Source organism: Suricata suricatta, chromosome 6 (assembly GCF_006229205.1).
Source record: "Suricata suricatta isolate VVHF042 chromosome 6, meerkat_22Aug2017_6uvM2_HiC, whole genome shotgun sequence".
In the NCBI taxonomy this organism is placed as follows: domain Eukaryota; kingdom Metazoa; phylum Chordata; class Mammalia; order Carnivora; family Herpestidae; genus Suricata; species Suricata suricatta.
Genome location: NC_043705.1, coordinates 39,583,518 through 39,605,309, shown reverse-complemented (window position 1 = coordinate 39,605,309; position 21,792 = coordinate 39,583,518). Strand labels below are relative to the sequence as shown.

At 38.6% G+C, this 21,792-nt stretch overlaps 1 long non-coding RNA gene across 1 annotated transcript in view; it reads left to right on the top strand.

Moving 5' to 3' along the window:
- The first annotated feature begins 3,819 nt into the window (after nt 1–3,819).
- The window catches only part of LOC115294081, a 90,142-nt gene continuing 72,169 nt past the window's right edge, over nt 3,820–21,792 (top strand). The window contains exon 1 of the long non-coding RNA XR_003909718.1: nt 3,820–3,913. This is a non-coding gene — a long non-coding RNA (uncharacterized LOC115294081). The remainder of the gene's footprint in view (nt 3,914–21,792) is intronic.

Genomic DNA, 21,792 nt, shown 5'->3' with positions numbered 1-21,792 from the left:
AACTCCTAGGCATCATAAAACATGCAATCCTAGGCAGCCCATACACAGGAGGAAGCTCTGAAAGGTTTGCAAAATCAATTAGAAAGGGAAGTTTTCTGTATTTTGAGGATAGACGGAAAATACATCACAAGACCTTTAATAGACTATTCTAGTCAGTTAGTTACTTTGTGCTGTGTGGATCTGAGTTAGGACTCTTCTGGTCAAAGCCCTCCTTGAGATAAGAGTGTGAGAACATGTGTGATAGGAACAGAGACAGAGACCAAGGTACTAATTAACAAGTAACACCTACATGCAGTTCCATCAGAGTTTCAATACCATAAGATCAGAGACAGGTAACGAATGAAACACACCCAGGAAGGAAAAACAGAAACAAAAAAAACCATACAAATACAGTGCAAAAGACAATACACAATTTTTCACTTCCTGAGAAGACCTTGAGCTGCCAGGACACTAATACAGAGTCCAGGATAAGGGAGTGGACTTTAGAGCAGGTTCTCATACTCTAATGTGCAGATGAGTCACCTGTGAATAAAATCTGATTCAGTGGGTCTGGAGTGGGGCCTAAGATTCTCATGTATATTAAATCCCCCCGGGTATCATCAATGTGGCTAGTCTTTGGGCCACATTTTGAGTAGCAGGCTTGAGACAAAGCCTAGAAGTGGCAGTTTTATCCCAACAAGAATAAAAGGCTGTCTGAGATGAAAATGGAGGAGAAAACACAAGGCCAACATAGCAGGAGTAGATTAAGGAAGATTGCCTCAGGCAGGTGGCCAGAGACAGAAGGGTAAACGTAAGCATAAGCAGAGGGCTTCTCTTGGAGGGCACATCCTGTCCTTATGGGAGGATGGGAAGATCCTAAGCAGCAGCCTAGAACATGAACCAACTCTAGGAGGTCTCAACTCAACAGCAGAGGTGTAACATAGACCTCAGAGGCCCAACTGAGGCAAGACAAGCAGAGTACAATTAGCATCAACATAGACAACAGCCAACACTCTAAAAAGTTTAGACTGAGACAAACAAAAACACCTTTGGAATGCTCTCTGCTTGGTGTTTATATAAATTTACACAAATAAATGAAGGTTTTCCAGGTCACTGGAATAGATACAGTGCATAGTACCAATGGACGATTACTAATAGCAAAGTAAAGGAAATCCATCTTTTGCCTTAGTCATCAGCAGAAGATGTCCAATGGCCTAGGTTAGTGGCTTTTTGTAATGCTGGCAACATTTTGATCCTCTTATCCTGCAGGGCTAAGGCAAAATGTCCACCAGTGTTATCAGAGAAGCAGGGACTGGGATGGTTTTTCTATACCGTAAAGTACAGTTCTTTGCATTCTGCATTTAAATTCACTGTGCTCAAACAAACACTTTTCAATGGGCCTGCTGGAGAAACGACTTTCCATATTTGTTTAAAACCCAATTATTTATTTTTCTAAAAAGTTTTTAATGTTTATTTCTTTTTTGAGAGACAGAGACAGAGTGAGAGAGGGGAGGGGCAGAAAGAGTGGGAAACCCAGAATCTGAAGCAGACTCTAGGGTCTGAGCTAACAACATAGAGCCTGATGCAAAGCTTGAACCCACAGACTGCAAGATCATGACCTGAGCCAAAGTCAGACACTTAACTGAGCCACCCAGGTGCCCCTAAAATTCATGCTATTTATGTTTAAGCCTCCATCATATACATCAGTTCCCTAGACCTTATAGTCCCACAGTTCCCTATATGCTCAGGATTAAGGTGATAATTCCCCAAGATAATTTTCAAGTCCCCTTCCCAACCTAAGGGGATGCTTGCCTGTTCCCCACCCTGTGCAAGAAACCATCAAACCTCTATACTTTTACTGAAGCATAGTGAAAGGATAAATCAAAGATCAGTCTCCTTGGATTGATTTCCTAGTGTCCCATCTGCCTTATATCCCAGGCTGGAGATACACGCCTGCTCACAGTATTCTTTAATGTTTTCATACCTCATATAAACGGTTTTAAATGTCTTAACAAAATAGTGCTGAATTAGAAATAATGAAACAGCATAAGAGTAAAACCTATGTATTTATCATTTATGCAAATTAAAAATATATGCACACTCTATCAAGCACTGCCCTTGTTTAGGCATTCAGGCTGATGGGCCCTCAGCCATCTAGAATCACCACAGGGTTCTGCAGTAAGGAAAGGGAAATAACAGGGAATCATGCCATGGCTCTCAAAGGCTGCCTCGCAGAAATGACACACATTAACTAAAACTGATGTCTCAATGCCAAAACAAGTCACATGGCCATCCCCAATGTCAAGGAAGTCAGGCAGTGTCATCCTACCTGAAAGGGAGGAAACCGAAATATAGGTCAAGAGTCTTAAAAGCAGCCACACACACAAAATTTCAATTCAAATTTTATAATTCTTACAAATAAAAGGATGAACATCAAACACATTAGAAGGGAAAGGGAATGGGAGAGGTAATGAAGATAAAAGAGAATGAATAAACAAACAACAAATAAGAGCAGGGATTACTACTCTCAGTGTACAGGTTGGGTAAATTGATAATCATAGTTTTAATGTGTCATCATGATTTCAACTGACTGTGGCCAAGGAGGAACTCAAACCCAGGTCTTCTGACTCCATGTCCCTATTCTTTAAATTCCTAGGTCTCTGGGCTACATATTTTGACCAAGAAGTAAAAATTATTTAATTGATAACAGCTTCCCAACTATATGATAATTTGAACAAAAGGCATCAATATTTCTAACCTAGCATTTATTTATTTCTTTTGATATTTTAATCAAGAGCACCCCAACACATAAAATGAAGTTCATGTATTCCTCCTTGATAAGCAACATTAAGAGCATTTTGGAAAAAGCTAGGAGTTGAGAGTCAAATGCACCTGAATTAAAATCCTCATGTACCAACGTTATGACTTTTGACAAGTAATTTAATCCCTGTAAACATCAGTGCCCTCATTTGTAAAACAAGGATAATAATGCCTAACTTAAAGGAGCCATCCTAAAGATTAAATGAGAAAAGACACATCACAGAGCCTGGCACAAAAAAGTATTTTAAACATCTGACTTTAGCTTTTTTTGCCCCAACTTTGATAAGATAATTTACACTGAATTGATAACCTGTGTTTTTCTGCTCCAGGCTACTTACATTTCACTGATATTTCCTCTATTTTGCTGACACTATCACTCCTTAAGGATTACCTCGTCTAGTTACCTAAGAAGTTCGGCACAAATATAATGAGCCAAAGTGAAAATCAGTTGCTGAGGCCTTTAGGTTGATGTTATCAGTTTTACAGCTCTACAAAAGGACTGTAGCAAGTACATGTACTCTTTAAAAACATCTTGTGATGTTGACTAAATTTCAGGAAAGATTCACATGATAGGAGAATAATCCCTGAGCTGCTAAATTTTCATTTAATGAATTTGTCTGTTGGAATTGCGTGCCAGCGAGCATAATGAATCAAGGTTTCTTCCTGTTTGCATGAAGATGATTTAATGTAGCCACCAGTATATTCTAAGAAATCAAAGAAAGTTTATATATATAAAAAGAGAGTTTAAAAATGACTTTGTTTTTCATTAGCGTTGTACTACATATTTATATATTTCCAAATGACATAATGTTACATGTTACATGATTCTGAAATCTAAGCTAATATAAAATGCTGCCACATTGTATACATTTTTCTGTGGATTCCTTTTTACTCAGCAGTGTGTCTTTGAGAACCAGCCATGCCAATGTACTAATCAGTAGTTCACTCTTTTTCACTGCTACATGGTTTCTATTTATAAATATACCACAACTTAATTATCTGGACTCCACCTTCAGAATACGGGTCTCTCTTGAGTACAAGCAAAAGGAGAACCGGAGACAGGCCGGGACTGAGGCGGGAGGAGAAAGAGAGTAAACGTCTGTCATTTCTAGAGGTGAGGTTCATTTTGTTGTTCTATGTTTTATATTATTTATTTTCTTTTATATTTGTAAAATATTATAAAATATGAAAACTGCAAGTGGGTGGAGGGAAAGGAGGATGTTGCTGCTTTTTTTTTTAATCTGACCCCCAAATACATCACCATCTCATCAAGAACAAAGCTTCACTTTAAATTACCATGAGGGTGTGGAGGCTCCTCAAAAAACTATCCATAGAACTCCCTTATGACCCAGCAATAGCACTGCTAGGGATTTATCCAAGGGATACAGAAGTGCGGATGCATAGGGGCATATGTACCCCAATGTTCATAACAGCACTGTCAATAATAGCCAAATCATGGAAAGATTGAATGGATAAGAAGATGTGGAATATATATATACAACGGAGTATTACATGGCAATGAGAAAGAATGAAATATGGCCATTTGTAGCAAGGTGGATGGACCTCGAGGGTGTCATGCTAAGCAAAATAAGTCAGGCAGAGAAGGACAGAAACCATATGTTTGCACCCAAAGGTCAAACAGGAGAATAGGAGAAACCTAATGGAGGACCAGGGGGAGGGGAAGAGGGAAAGAGAGTTGGGGAGAGAGAGGGACGCAAAACTTGAGAGACTATTGAATACTGAAAAGGAACTGAGGGTGGAAGGGGAAGGAGGAGGGGGAAAAGAGGTGGTGGTGATGGAGGAGGGCACTTGTGGGGAAGAGCACTGGGTGTTGTATGGAAACTAAGTTGACAATAAACTACTTTTAAAAAAAGAGAAAGTGGACAAATGAAAAAAAATAAAGCAATATGTCCATCCTAAAAATAAATAAATAAATAAATAAAAATAAATTAGCATGAAGGGCACCTGAGCGACTGAGTCAGTTAAGCATCCTACTTTGGTTCACTTAAGTCATGATCTTGTAGTTCGGAAGTTCCAGCCCCGAGTCAGGCTATGCTAAGTTTTATCAGCCTGCTCCAGATTTTGTCTCCCCTCTCTGCCCCTCCCCCACTCATGTTCCTCTTTCTCTCTCTCTCTCAAAAATAAATAAACATTAAAAAAATTACAGTAGCATGAACGTCACTGTGTGTGTGTGTGTGTTTAAGTGCTTTTTCTTAAAGAGCGACCCAAAATGTAAGGTGTCAGTTCCTTTATCTTTCTTCTACATCCTCCCAATCAAATGTGAGAACCACAGGTGAAAATCATTGCCAAAACATTGGCATCTGAAAACTGTTCTATTTACCCCAATAAATTTTCAACTTGATTGTTCTATATATGGCAAGCTAAAGCATTGAATGGTTACAACCTCATTCATCAATCAATGATTTAAAACTAGCTGCCAAGTAAAGACTGAAATATAGAAGACATACAAAACATTTATAAAACATTCTCACAGACAGGAAGCTACATATCAAAATAAGAGACAGTTAACAAAATAGGAGAGAAATGATTGGTACAGATGGAGGGAACAGGATTTACTCATTCATTCACTTAATCAATCATGAAATACTTATCAAGTACTTCCTAGGTGCCAACCACTGAGCTAGCAGCTGAGCTCACAAAGGTAAATCTGATGCAGGCTCTGCCCTCAACAAGTTTATGATGTAATGTTTATAGTAGGAACATGCTTTGCAAATATCTCCACCAGAACTCACTGTATTCTTCTCAATAGTCTGTCCATCTTGGGGGAGTTGCTTCCTCCAGATAGGATCTGTGTCTTACTGCCCAGTGCCTAGCATAGTAGCAGGTGCAGAAAAATGCCAGTAAATTTTTATTGAGCAAATTACAGATGAAAGCTGCATTGCACTATCAGTTTTTAACCCACAGTTACCTTCCGTTATTTTTTCTTCCTAGCAAGATGCCTTGTTTTTAGAATTTGCCTTCAGAGCCTAAATACTTGCAAATCACAGTGCTCACCCCCAGCCCCCCAGCTATACTCCCAATGCTTCTATCCTAACACACACACACACACAGACACACACACACACACAGACACACACACACACAGAAAAGAATGTCAAAATTCCAGTCATGACCATTTAGAGCCATTAATGAGAAACTGGAGTTTAACAATGGAATCTCAGAAAGCATTCCAGGGAATTACTTGCTTCACTGTCTAACTCTGAAGACCGCATACTGTCCCAGCATTCTTGCACACAGAGATTTGAGAGAGCTAACAGAGTCTGCATCTTTGCTCACTGCACAAATCAACTTGGATAGGGCAGCAGACAGACGACCTTTGTACAGTTGAGGAGGTCAAAAAAATTAACAAGATGGGCAGCCGCCTAGAGGAACCAAAGCAGAGGCATGAGTTCTGAGAATCAGGCTGCAGTGTCGCACCCTGGGACAAATGAGAATGACAAGATTGGAAAACTGAGTGTGCGGCTTTGTTAAAGAATACGGCAAAGGAGAAAGGAGCTTAGCATAGAGCCTTGGATTCTAATGGTTTAGGATCTTATGGGATGTGGAAAAGGAGTTGGAAAGGGAGAAGTTTGAGGCATGGAAGAAGTGCCTGTGTATTTATTACAGATGCTCTACTGGCTGCATCCGTCCCGATTTATAGATCCTCATCAGTGAGGTCAGTACTGAGCTGTAAGATGGATCAGTATACCCTGGATATACAGATCAGCTGTTTATCATTACACTCCAGATGAGTGGGTCGTCTGAAAATTCCAATTTAGTGCTTTCTGTCGTCAGCAAAGAACTTAGAAAAATGTCTCAATGTCCAGTTTCCAATTCCTGTGAGTCAAAACCTCAGGCCTCAGTCTAACCTTCGATAATAAATTCTTTTACTGTATCAAAATTTTATTTAAATTTTCTTTTAAAATTTTTTTGATGTTTATTTTTGAGAGAGAGAGACAGAGACAGAGTATGAGCTGGGAAGGAGCAGAGAGAGAGACACACACAGAATCCGAAGCAGGCTGCAGGCTCTGAGCTGTCAGCACAGAGCCTGACACAGGGCTCGAACCCTCGAACTGCGAGATCACGACCTGAGCCAAAGTTGGATGCTCAACTGACTGAACCACCCAGGAGCCCCTCAAAATTTATTTATATTAATCTTTTTCATTTTGAATTTTTGTCAGTGAATTTGGATATAGTTTATAAAGGAACATAATTTAGCATAAATGTTTTGAACAATAAGCAAAAAAATTCATCATGTTTCTCTTTATAGGCTGTTCCCAACCCAACTGCATTATTGACTCTGGTGCCAGAAACCAGTTCTACTCTGCTCTAACTATACACATTTTTGGATTGGGCTAGGAAAACAATGGGTATCTAAGAAATATGTTCTGCTTGGTATTTAAAGAACAAATCTTGCATTCTCATTAGGCCAAAGAGGATATTTTAAAACATTGCTTGCTTTAGATAAGAAAGAGACTTTTAAAACCTTAGATCTCCTTCCCAAATCCAAGAAAGATACCTCAAAATCTAATGTGTGCATGGAATGTATCGGAGTTCTGCCCTTAGATGACAGGCTACCTCCTGTTGGCCATCAAATGGTCCTGTCTACGTTACCTCCCAAATAGATAACTGATGCAAGCTTGATGGAGTTCTTACACAGAAAGAGAAATGCCTATTGGTGCAAAGACTTCATTTTCTCTCCTTTTCTACTTCTGAAAGTGATCGAAGTACAATTCTCAAAGTCCACATGACTCACATGCTTCCTCTATCAGTCCAATCTCTGTTTTCTCCTAATTAATCAAGTACATATCAAGTGAAGTCCCGGGCATGCCAGGCCCTGAGCACAGGCATTACAGCTATTCTCATCATGGAAATAGAGAAGACAGAGGATGACCAGGCTATTTCAAGACATGAGGGGGCAAAGCATGAGATGAGGAGGCACCTGAGGCTTAGTCAGTTGAGTGTCCGACTTTGGCTTGGGTCATGATCTCACGGTTCATGGGTTTGAGTCCCATGTCAGGCTCTGTGCTGACAGCTCAGAGCCTGGAGCTTGCTTCTGATTCTGTGTCTCCCTCTCTCTCTGACCTACCCCACTCATGCTCTGTCTCTCTCTCTCTCTCTCTCTCTCTCTCTCTCTCTCTCTCAAGTATAAACATTAAAAAAAATTTTTTTTAAGCACCAAGATGAGGATTGCATTAGGAGAAAGGAGAAAGCACAGTGAGTGCACTCAAAAGGCCCTAGATCTGTGGGAAGGTTGTGGACGCTGGTAAGAGAGGGCTATCCCAAATCCCTGTCTCCAATCCCTTTGCCAATGCCACTGCTGTCCTTGAAAATATCTTGATACTTACTCTGGTATTAGAAGTAAATGCTAAAATCAGTTTCAGGAGTCACAGCTAGAAGAAGCTGCCCACAGCTTTGGCCTGGAACAAGATACGGATATCACAGCACAACACTTCTCTTCCTTTATCAATAGACTGCACAAACGCACAATTACAAAACGGTCTGTAAATCAGATGTTCTAATGTCTCTACTTGATAATCCATGTGGAATCCAATTCTAATTGAGTGTGATTCCTTTCCTCTCTTACCCCCCAAACATAAATCAAAGCATTAATCGCCTTAACATTGATCCAAGTGGCAGAGAAGGTCTGGAAAAAAATACCTTGGTCTTTCCACAAATCCCCTCATTTACTATTTTAAAGGAGGCCTTTTCTTCCCCTGGATGAATAAAGGTCCCTGTGAGTTTGAAATTTCCTTTGTCTAATGAATTACAGAGAGATGAACCTTGAAATAAGGATGTGTCAGAGATCACCTGAGCTGTGGTATTAAAGACAAAAGTTAATTTTTAAAAGAAATGTGTGGGGCCAAAAAGAAAAAAAAAAGAATTTGTGATTTTCCAGGCAGACAGTAAGTATTTCCCAGAAAGAAAGGCATAAAGTTCATAAGCAGAACTCGTATTTTTACTCTCAGGAGTCTCTGTTAACAGTCTCTCCTACTCAGTCTCAAACACCTCTAATTAACCTAAAGTCAATACTACAACTCGACTGCATATACCTAGGTTTCCACAACTTTGGACAAGCGTCCCTGGGAAAACTCTAGAGTTTTAGTTGAGTCAAGGACAAGACAATATGAGGCCAAAACACTGGTTTATTGAAAACACCATCACTTAACCAAAATCAATGAAATCTAAGAGGATAATTTTAATATTCCCACTGCCAGAAAAGTTGTTCATTCTGTGGTTAATGGGGAGAGATCTCTGGTTCTAAGGGATCAAGAGGTACAGTCTGAGCAACTGTCCCCCTAAAATAATTCTCCCAACGTACAAACCATAAAAAGAAAACAGAATTCACAAATTTCCGTTGACAGGGAGATAATGCAAAGCTTTTCATTTTCTACAGTAAAACCATAAATTTCAAAATGTAAGTACATGCCAGTATCTTTCTATAGGTTGCATCTGGGTTGGAGCCCAGATTTCACTGAACATATTTGTTCTACATCTACGTAGGCATTTTGAGCTTGAGGAACCCTTTTAAAAATCATCTCTCATTCACATGTTGTTCGATATCCTCCAAAGTGCTTTTTATTCAGCTAAGAACTATTTCATCCTTCAGGATAGTCACTGAGGAGAGATTGTTAGGGATGTTTGATGCAGAATGCAACCTGCCGGAGGCACCTGGGAGGCTCAGTTGGTTAAGTATCTGACTTCAGCTCAGGTTATGATCTCATGGTTCATGGGTTTGAGCCCTGGGTCAGGCTCTGTCCTGACAGCTAAGAGCCTGGAGTCTCCTTCGGAATCTGTGTGTGTGTGTGTGTGTGTGTGTGTGTGTGTGTGTCTGTCACTCTTCTGCTCACATGCTCTGTCTCTCAGAATAAAAAAATAAAAAATTTTAAAATTAAAAAAAATAGAATTCAACCTGCCGTAATTTTAGCAATCACGGATAGCTTTTTCTCCTGACAGGTATCTGCAGTGCACATCCCATCTTGCATTTGACACGAGGCTATAGACTCGCCAATTAACACTCAGAAAGTCCCAGATTTCTTACCTAAATTTTGGTAACCACAAAAATAGTTTATTTTCCTCCACTTTAACCCTCTCCTAGAAAATATACACACAAGGCTTTAGACTCAAGATTATATCAGGATTATTTAGAGTGTTTTCAACACTTGGCCTGAGCATTCTCTGATAGATTAGGAAAGCCACCACCCTAGCTGTCATTCTCCTGTCCTACTGATTTTGGTGAAACTAGAGATCAAAGTTGAACTCTGTCAAACACTAGTGCCAACCTTTGGTCTCACTTCAGTGTGGACAGATGTTTTAGAAATGTGTTTTTCAACTTGAAACTCCTTTCTCTCGAGCTCTTGCTGACAGATTAAAGCTGAGCAGTATCCTTTGACTCTTTCACTTTAGGCAATGGGTAAAATGACTTTCTTTGTGCATAACAGGAATAATTCGTCTTCATCACTCCATACAACACTCTATATATGAACAGCTCACGGTATGACTGTGAAGGAAAGAAGCAGAAAGGGAAAGTGGAAATGTTCTTAGGAAAAACTGTCACTTTTACTTCAAATGCATGCAATGGTAGAACATGTGTGAAAGAAAAATTACAAATGGCTAAAAAAGAGGCAAACATTATCTATCAGGCTAAGGTTATTTATCATACTGCTTAGAGCAGACAAAAAGTAAAATCAAAGCTATTGTTGCAATCTGGGAGAATAAATTTCTTGAAGGTGCTGTTGGGGGTGAGGGAAGCCTTCTCTATCCTTCCTTTTTACCACCAGGATCCTCACAGGTGTCACTTTGGTGAAAGCTAACAGATAAAGGCAAGATACAAAAATAATTCAACAAATACCTCCTGCCACTGGCATCAGTCACTTGAGGTGAAAGTAAAGTGAGAGATAAAAACCAAATTAATGCAACAGCACGAGATCATCTGAATACCAGAAAAATGAGAACGTGGAAATGCAGAGCTGCTCTGAGTAACAAAAGGAGATCATTTCAGGTGAAACAAAGAGGTTATCAATTTGAAGTAGGGTTCTCTGTTTCACAGTACCTGGATTGAAATACTGTTTACAGTCAAAGCTAGATTCAGAGAATCATTCCCATGCATCTTCTATGGTGCAGGTAGGATTATACTGTGACATGTGCCGATTCTGGAACTTATTCAGTAGACATGAACTGAGCTGTGGCACTAAGGCAAATCAAAGGGACCAGTGCCAGGCACTGTGCTGGGCATGACAAATACAAAGATGTATAAGCAAAAGACACAAGCCTAAAGAGCCAGGCACTGGGGGAAAGGATTCTGAGGGCCAGCCAGCCTGTTTATAATGATTTCAAAGAGTCTCCTAATGCAGTGAGTGGTTTCTACACATATGAATGAATCACATGAGTCAACTGCGATCATATGAATCACTTGAGATTCCCATGAAAATACGGAATCTTATTCAGAAGATTCTGATGAGATCCCGATGATGTTGATGCTACTCTCTTTGGGCTACAATCTGACCAGCAGGCCTTAAATTACAGTAGATTTCAACTATTTCTGCAGCAAGAAATGACAGGATAAAGGGAATGCATAATTTATTTGACCGTGCTACAGTAAGAACCGAGGTCTCTGTGACCTGCAGTTCCACACACACAGATGGCTGCTCTCCATCTATTCTGAGCTAAGAGAGAGTCTACTACATTGACGGCCATACAAATGCAGCTTGGAAATCTTGCTAATGGCTATAGTAAGTTTTAAAGTAGATTATAAAAATTTCCCCACCAGGATTCTAAGGGGAGAAAACTGTATCGAGTTTTTACCTGTCATGAAGACAGTGATTGGGCTTTTCAAAGACTCACTCCACTCTGGTAGTGTGTGGGAAAAAAGCACATAAAAGTGACTTTCAATATTTGTTCAACACATTCCTATTACACCCATAAAAAGAACTGACCTTTGGTCAAGCTGTGTTTGGAAGTAGTTGGTATACTTAACTAAGACCCTTCCTGTTAAGCTTTATGCCATAGAGAAAATATTCAGATAATGGTATCTTGAGGAAAAAAAAAACAAATAATACCTAGGCATGATAATTAGCTCTCTTAAGAAATGTGCTTATTTAAATGTTTATTTAAAGCCTAAAAGAAAAAACATCAAAGGGAATCCTTAAGCTTTTACCCTCACAGTTTATAAAGTGAGGAGAACACAAATCTACTCATGTCAGCTATGAATTCGACCCCTTTCTATCTGTGATAGGACCTCAGGTCAGTGTCCCAACATGTCCCATTACCCTTTATATCAAATTTTAACCTTCTGACAGTTCTTACTTCTCAACCAAAAAAGAAGCAAGCTTATCATGGCTCTAACTTAACACAGATTTTCTATTGTGCCTCCAGATCTGTCTCTAGTACTGGACTAGCTCCCTTCTCAGCTATTTTGTACAGGTGTCTTAATTGTCCTACTTCTGGGGCACCTGGGTGGCTCAGCTGGTTGGATGTGTGACTTTGGCTCAGGTCATGATCTTACAATTCATGTGATTAAGCCATGCATTGGGCTCAGTGCTGACCGCCTGCTTCGGAATCTGTGTCTCCCTCTCTGTCTGTGCCTTTGCACTCATGCTCTATTTCTCTCTCTGTCTCTAAAACTAAATAAACATTTAAAAATTTTGATTTGTTTTACTTCCCACTTATTCTTATTTTTCAAGCCTTTTTTTTTAGTAGCATAACACTACTTTTCAAATGAAATCTAATATAGAACCCTAAGACAAAATAAACACACGCACAACTTGCTTGGTTGAAAGATGGGACAGTGAGCACAGAACCCCCTACCTGGCCTTGAACTTCTGCTTGTGGAGCCTGCCCCTGAGTAGCCTCTAAAGACCCCCAGTCTCTGCAAACCATCCACCTACCTCACTGTCCCTCTTTCCTCTCTCTCTATTCCAAGGAAATGGTTAAAGAACATTCATGATTTCTTAGTCAATAGACATTTTCTGATTTGTCTTACCTGATTAAAGAATTTCAGACTACAAACAGGAGAGGAACTACTTTCAACTTCCACATACTTCATTCTTTCTCTCCAATGCCTTTGCACATTCTGTTTCTTCTGTTCTCATACTCTGTTAGCATTTCCTCTTGCCTAAATTAAAAGCCCACTTGGTTTTCAATCCTGAAAAACATCTACTCAATGTGCAAGCCACCTTCCTTCCCTCTATCCTTAGCACCCTCTGCTCTCACTGTGTTCCAGCCCCACCATAGGCTCTAAGTAAACACCTTCTCTAGCTACATTATTTTTCTAAGACTCTTTCTTCCTCCTAGATATATAGCTATTGCTTTCCATTATATGCTCTTCCAAAAGCATGGATCTAGAGGAATAGCCTAGGCAGAATACCATTTTATTTGGAACTAAAATATGAGATAGCAGCTAGTCTCTGTCTAGACTAGAAATGGTTTCAGTGTAGCAAAGCCTCCAAACTTCATTATGTCCTACTGCAATATGAAAGAAGTCAAAGCCAACAAGGATTTGTTGAGTACTTCTAAGAGTTATATGACAGATGTAAGAAAAGAGTATAGCACACTTTCCTAACTAAAACTGATTATGGTTGAATTAATGGTTGGCAGTTCAAATTGATGTGTGTTGTATTTTATTACATACTGAGAAGGGGAGGAAGATGCTCAATAAAACCATTGGTCTTTTTTCCTCCTTAAGTTTGAGTTCCGGATGTACTAACTTTATTTTTCAGCAAAGCAATTCTTCTTCTTCAAAGAAAGAGAAGTCAATAGTACTGAGCCCTCACTCTTATTGCAACATTCACAATTTAGACAGCAACTTTATTTTTATTTTAGTAGGTTTAAATTGATTAAAATTAAGCTAGCAAAAAAAAATAAGTTGACAATATTCACAAGATTAAGTTGTGAAATTCTAGCTTACCTTTATCTCCATTTTTTTTTTTACTCTTACATTTTAAGTTAAATTCTCTACCAAATGCAGTGCAATGGAATGATCATGATATTTGTGTAAAGTGGGTCAAAGTCACTCTCAATACAAAAAACAAAGATGGTGTTAACATAAGCTCATGCATAACATCACGGGCATTCATTTCTAAAGCCTCGACCTTAAGGATTAGAAATAAGTAGTCCTCTCTGTAATGTCTAGGGCTGTGAATTAATGCTTGAGTGGTCAGTACAGTTGGCCAGCTTGTGGTTTCCTGATCTGAATCTGCAGTACCAGACTCACATCTATACTGCCACTCTTCCTTCTGCTGGCCCATGGGAAAATGTGCTGTCAAAAGTAAATCAACTCAGTAGTTTTGTAATGTGCTCAGTACTTATAATTTTGACTATAAAATTCCTCCAGTAGTAGCAAAACTTGGCAACAAATATAACACTCCATGTGGTGGATCTCAAATACGGGAGACTCTTCTGCTTATATCATTATAAGCAGAATAATTTTACAATTCTGTCTTTAAATATAGTCATGGCTTTATGACTAGCTTTTTTCATGTCCCTGTCATTTTCACAATTGAAAGGGGTTTCAGATCTCTAAGCCTATTGTTTTAGTTTGTTTTTATTCTTTATGTTTATTTGTTAAATTTTATACATAGTATATCTTCTCATTCAGGTACAGTGTCTTGACATTTTCCCTTAGACAACTTTGTGGTTTTCTCCAAAAATGATACAAAGGCTTTGCCTACCACATTTGAAAAGTGAATAAGCTTGGATCATTTTACCACTTGGCTTCACATTTGGTTACAACACTATTCTTGTCTTCAGCTCTTACTCCCCTTGCCCCTTTTATTGGGGTCACTGATGTTCTAAATCTACAACTCAGCCCCACAAACTCCCTAGTCAACCAACATTCAAACTACCACATGGAATTCACCAACAGTCTTAGTCCACCAGCAAGTACAGTCCAAGAATTTCTCTTTTTCTGCCATTCATTTCCTACTTGCATTGCTCAGAAAAGCCCTAGGTGTCTGTAGACCTACTCATTTGCCAACTATTCCAACCCACTGTGGCGTCACTGCACCCGTCAGTTTGTATGCATGACACTCTAATATCCTCCTAGCCTTGGGGCCCTACCGTAAACTAAGGATTACTAGACAGGACTCTCACACACAGCCTAGCTCTTCACTATCCCTTTCTCTGGAGGGCTGAATCTTATTCATTGTACCTGTAGCTAGTTCACAGACTCAGGCTATAAATGGACTCATCACATTAGAATATGCCATAGTGATCTGTCTGATATGAATTCCAGGCAGGACACTGAACATCATGATAGCACAGAAATGAAAAGTTGCTATAAACAAGAAGAAGAAGAGAGGGAGAGAGAATCTCAAGCAGGTTCCTCACTGTCATCCCAAAGCCCACTGCAGGGCTTGAACCCCCAAACTGTGAGATCATGACCTAAGTTAAAATCAAGAGTTGGACACTCATCCAGCTGAGCCACCTAACACCCCTCTTGTGGCTTTTAATATCACCTATGATCTAAATGCTATTCTCCCTCCTCACCCCCTTTCCAAATAATAATTATTTCCTCAAGTAATGCCTTAAGCAGTAATCCTATGGTTATATTTCAATTGGAAAAAAATCATAATGTACAGTGGCAGTTAAATTATATGTGTCACTAAAGTTATGAATTTGTTTTACTCATGACAAATGTTAGGCATCCTTTATGTAAAGAACTATGCATCTCCTGATAACATTCAGAATGTTATGAAATACACACAAGTTACTGAAAATATAATCTTAACATCTCTTAGAGAAATTAAACAAGTAAAATTTAATGTCAGAATGAAGATTGGGTTTTAGGCTCGAAAAATACAATATCAAGTTTCCTTTGTATAATAGATAGTAGATGAAAAATAATAGCTCTATATAGATTCCAAAGCTTTTTGTCTATGTTATGATGAATATCATATATTAATTTAAAAGGCTACAAGTCAGCTTGCAGCTGGGATGAACACATAGTTTTTTTAGAAAAGAAATTTTCTGAATAACTGCAGGTTACCCCTTTCCCTTCCAACACACTTTTAAATCTTTCTGATGAAAAAAGAAATCTTTCAACAGCATATTATACAACTTCCGTGCCTTTCTAACAAGATTACAGGACATACAATATAAACTTTTCTTTCTGAGAAGTGTTACATTTGTGGACATCAATGATTAAACCATATATAGAGCTAATAAGGGTGATTAAGAAACATGAAGCTGTTTGCTACCAGCTGTTGAGGTTCTTCTACTTTACATTAAAGCCTTGAATTTGACATTAGGCCCAAACTCTTACATGCACTGTAAGCCCTTTCTGATGGAGTTTCTGCCTACATCTGCAATTTTCTCCAAACCACTCCCTGTGCTCACAATATTCTGGACATTTTGTCGAAGTTCCTTCATACCCCAGACACCTCCTGTGTGGTTTCTTCTTCCTCCCGGGTGTCACCTGGCAGCTTCTGCTCATCCCTCAGGACTCACCTTCTGTGTCACTTCCTCAGCAAACCTTTCCTTATCCCAGAGCCTAGCACAGTCCATGGCACATATTAAAGTGTTTCACGAATTAACGAATAAAATATTTAAAAAGTAGATGCCACAAATGTTTTGAAATAAGAATTCAATATGGCTTTTTTGGCATAAGCATTTAAACTCTAAATATTTCCTTTTTTTAACTTTAAGTATTTATTTTGAGAGAGAGAGACCACAAGTAGGGAAAGGGCAGAGAGAGAGAGAGAGAGAGAGAGAGAAAGAGAGAGAGAGAGAGAGAGAGAGAGAGAGAATCACAAGCAGGTTCTACACTGTCAGCACAGAGCCCAATACAGGGCTTGACCTTATGAACCACGAGATCACAACCTGAGCTGAAGTTGGACACGTAACTGACTGAGCCACACTGGTGCCCAGTAAATATTTCTAAATATCAAATATTTCTAAAAATTAAAATGAATACCAATGGAATAGATTTAATCGGAAACATACAAAGTAAATAGAAAGCAGAGCTACTGATAAATCAAACCACGGATATGCAGACATCCAGATCCCATTTTTTCTTAATCCAAGATAACATTCTGACTTCAACTGGTAGCAGTAGTCAACCAGAGGAAAGGAAACAAATAATCAGATCTGCTCTTGCACAGAGTGCTTTCATGGGCTTAGAGATAACCAAAAATGTCAGAGATACATATTATCCCCCATCTTTCACTTCTAGGAATTTTTATTCTATTTTCTTTTTCAAAAAAGGGATAAAACATGCAATATTACAAGATGGCGATATTTGGATACAATAGAGTATTCCTAAACAAATGGCAAAGTTTGGGGATACTTATAATACATTAGAATCAAGAAAACATAGGTGTGCAAATCATGGGACCTCTAACTGGCTGTGTGAATTCTATGATAAGAGTTAATTTTTTCAACAATCATTTCTTAATGTACCTACATGTGTGTGGTGTAGGGCTAGGAACTGTGTGTGTATTTGTGTGTGGGGACTGAGCCCAGATCCTGTGGGAGAAGTCACATGTATGTATACATATAAAAGAGTCTTTCCCCTGAAGGAGTTAATAACCTTATGAAAAACTTGAAGCAATCAGAGAAAAGCCAGGCACATAAACAAAAGCTAAATTGTGTGGTTCAGACTCCAAGTGCAGTAGGAGTTCAAAGAGGGGAGAAATGAATGTGGGCTGGGGTTTCTCAGGAAAATCTTTGCAGGGGGAGCTCAAAAATATGTTCGATATTATTGCAAAGGATTGAAGATATTCCTATATTTCACTAAAAAAAGTGTTTTTAAGTTAAACTTTTTTTCTGATTGAGCAGCTTCTAGAACCATATCAAAATTCCTTAAGAAGCCAGAAAATTTAGTGGAATCAAGCCTGAGGATGAATGAGTTACATATGTCACAGCAGCTCCTTTTTACATGCATCCTTCTCAGAAAGGAGAAAGGAACAGATCTTGGTGGCCAGCAAAAGGAACAGAGTGTGGACAAGGTAGAAATTGGTGTTGTGGACATGCAAAAGCAGGAAGGTGGCTGATAAGTTTGGAATACAGAGTTGTGTTGGGGGCTAATGAGAAGATGATTAGAAAACCACATAACAACATAAATGTGATTTAATTAAATTAAAAAGGAAAGCGAAAGCACCTAGGACGGAAGCCTGATTCCAGGGCTGAGGCAGGCAAAGTGTAAGATAAGCCCCATGAAGTAAGTAACTCTCAAAAAATGGTATCAAAAGTACACAAGAACCAGTATGACATAGTCTGGAACAATTTGGGCATCAAAAAATAATGTTATTAATAACTATTTGAATGAAAAAAAGCTCCTGAGTCTGTAATGAAATAAACAATTAACAAATATATAGAGGGAAAAGAAAAATTCTTCCTTGCAGTATAATGCCCAGGTAATAAATATGAAAGATAGGATGAAGTTAGAAAATTGTCAATGAATAGTAGAATTAGTAGGTGAAAGTTTGATAAGAGAAGGTATTTCTATAGTCTCAATATATTTCCACAAATTCCTCATTCATTGCAAAGGGAAGAAGAGTAACTTGACAAAGAAAAATCTGGGAGACATTTTACCTCACCCACCATTGATATGGATATAAGAACAAAAAACAGTATTTAAAGCTAACTCTTTACTTAAGAGAAAACTCTTTACTTAAGAGAAAACTCCGTTATTCCATTGGCCCCAACTGAAGAAAATGGTAAAAATGGAAGAAAAAAGAGTTCAAATTATAAAACAAGATTTTGTCTGAGGTATTTACTTACTCTTGAAAACTTGTTCGTTGGTGCCTATGGAAGGCACCCATCTGCCTAACCAGTTCAGAGGAAGCTGACCTCACCCAAATGAATAGACCCAAGATTCCCCTCATGCCAATTCCTCATCCTGTTCATGCTCCATCTCAATTTCCTTATTTTTGATGCCTCTGACTAAGGGTAAAAATAAGTGACACTTTTCTATCACAGAGGGTTTGGGCCCATAACTCCTATAATCTTCAGATTCGGCCCCACCATGAAGCCCACAAGAACAACATCTGGCAATTCTGAGTGTTTATGGGGTTTAGAATTAATCTTCTGCCCAAGGTTAAGTTTCCATATATCCTGAGTGAGCCTCTCTACTACCCACAGGCTTTCTCATTTGTGGCTTCCTACTTGATTCTTCAATGTTAACTCCCTACCCTAAGACCTCAGTCTCAGTTTCTGCCCTCTTTCCTTACTGCTCTCTAATTTCACCAGAGACAAGAACCTATCCCTTCTGTCTAGACCATGACAATCTATTAGTTCTGCCAACTCCCTTTTTCTTCCTCAAATAACCAGGCTCTCTATTTTTTTTAAGTCCTGTCTTTGACAGGGAAATTTTTCAACAACGTCTTTCCTGGAACTATGATTCTGTGACCTGCTGACTCTTAGGAGCTTCTGATCTATAAGTATTTATGAACTCCAGTGAGGGTATGCTATCTCTCTGTGGGAAAAGAATATACCTCCTGGAATAACCTGAGATTTCTTAAATGAACTGGAACCTTTAAAGTTTCCTAAAGGAAGTTAATGTATTATTGAAACTGGGAAAAAAAATTACAGAATATACCTAAGTTGATTTATTTTGATAGGAGATCTTAGCAATGACTCCTCCTAGTTAGGTTATTTTATCTTTTGGGTTGATATTACAAAGGGGATTTTCTCTACCATTTATGATCTAACTGATTTATTTCGCTAACCTGACATGTTACTTAATTCTTGTTTTTTTGAGTCATTATTATTTTTAAGTTCATTTTAATCACAGATTCTCTGGGGGTTTTCCACAGAGATCATCGTACGATCTTAAAATAGAAATAATATTACTTCTCTTCCATTTCTATGCCTCTTGTTTATTTCTCTTGTCTAATTTATTAATCAATTCCTCCAGTTCAGTGTTAAATATTAGTGGAGAGGTAGAACTACTGGGAGAAATGTTTTCAAATTAAATCACAGATAAAGTGAAGTTTCCACCAACATGTCCACACATACACACAAACCTTAAAAATTAGGAAAAAAGAACAAAATCCAACAGGAAAATGGACAAAGACACATGCAAACAACTTACCCTTAAACATAGAAAAGTTTGTCCAAACTCACCTATGCTACACTGAGATACAATTTCTCAATTTTTTGATTGGCAAAAACTTAAAATATGTAACAACACACTCCATTGACAAAGCTACAGAGAAATGACCTCTCTCCTATACTGCTGGTGAGAGTGAAAATTGGTACTATTTATTTATTTTGAGAGAGAGAGAAAGACAGACAGAGAGTGGGGGAGGGGCAGAGAAAGAGGGAAAGAGAGAATCTCAAGCCGGCTCCATGCACTGCCAGTGCAGAGCCTGGTGGGGCTGGACTCAGGAACTGTGAGATCATGACCTGAGCCGAAGTTGGACACTTAACCAGTTGAGCCACTCAGATGCCTTGAAATTCCCATTTTTAAGCAATTTATTGTGCAGATATACCTCCAACAATCTGAAAATACTTCTGCAGAAATATATTCTTTGCATGGCTTGTTAGTGCAGAATACTGGAGGCAACAGGCCCAAACAAAGTCCATTAAATAAGCGGTAGTATATCTACACAGTAGAATACTAAGCCCTTTACCAAGGAAGGAAACAGACCTCTGTGAAATGAGGCAGAGTGCAAAAGAGAGCCCCCTTTTTATGACGAAATATAAGCAAATAAGGTATCTGATCACATGTGCAAGAAATCACAGAGAGAGGATAAGCCCGATATGCATGCTGGTTACCTAAACAAGATGCCCGAGGAAATGGGGAAAGTCAATGGTGCACACTGACTCTTCTCCGTGGATAGCTTTTCATACAATTCTGAATTTTGGAACAACATTAGTGTTTTACACACTCTAAAAGGAAAAAGAATAAAAACAAAAGAAAATCAAGAAGGATAAAGAAAAAAACTTCTAAAATGGAGCATGAACAAAAACGAACCATAATTCCGGTCAGAAGATTTAATGAAGAAGTCAATCTAAATTTCTTTTTTTTTAATTTTGTTATTAATGTTTCTTTACTTATGAGAGAGAGAGAGACAGAACATGAGCAGGGTAGGGCAGAGAGAGAGGGAGACACAGAATCCAAAGCAGGACCCAGGCTCTGAGCTGTCAGCACAGAGCCGGACACGGAGCTTTAACTCACAGCCGTGAGATCATGACCTGAGCTGAAGTTGGACACTTAACCGACTGAGCCACCCAGGTGTCCCAACAAAAAAAGAATTTTAAATATGTATTAAATTCTAGTTATTGGGTTTTTTTTTTTTTGCAGAGGTTTAGCAATTCTGAAATTATTTTCTTTATATTCTAGGATTGGCAAATAAGTTATTACATTGTGGATAATGGGAGGCAGGTTTCTCACTGCTGGGCAGGGAAGTTATAGATACAGAAAGGGATGAAGCTAAAATTTAAAAAAAGGGAGACTGGACCCTGTGGCATTGGACTGGAGATGGAGATATCAGTGTAAACTCATGTTTTTTTTTAATATAAAGAGGAGAGGGAGAGAGAGGGAGACAGTGAGAGAGAGAAGAAAAGAAAAGAGGAGAGGAGAGGAGAAGAGGATATAAAAATAGATACAAATGTGTGAAAGGATCTAGAAATGATTATGCTCCAGAAGGAATGAGGACTTCTATCTCTTTAGATAAAAACCAGTCCCAGGGCTGAGGCAGGGAGATGACAAAATGAGCAGGAAACATCTTGTTGCTCCAGAAAACAAAGAAGAACTGAAAGAAACATACGGACATGCAGGAGCCAGTCTGTAAGATTCATACTTTCCAAAGCTGAGATAACTGGGGCATCAAAATAAATAGTAGTGAAGTATTGAAACCCATTGAATAAAGCAATAATTCATGAGACCATGTGCTATAAACAAACTAATGGAAGAAAATAAATCTTTAGAGTAGAAAGGCATCTAAGAAATATGGAGGGAATTATAAAATCACCATTTAACTATAATAATAATAATTAATTCTGGCCAGAATCTCCAGCAAGTACTAAAATTCAGAGTAAATTTTTGAG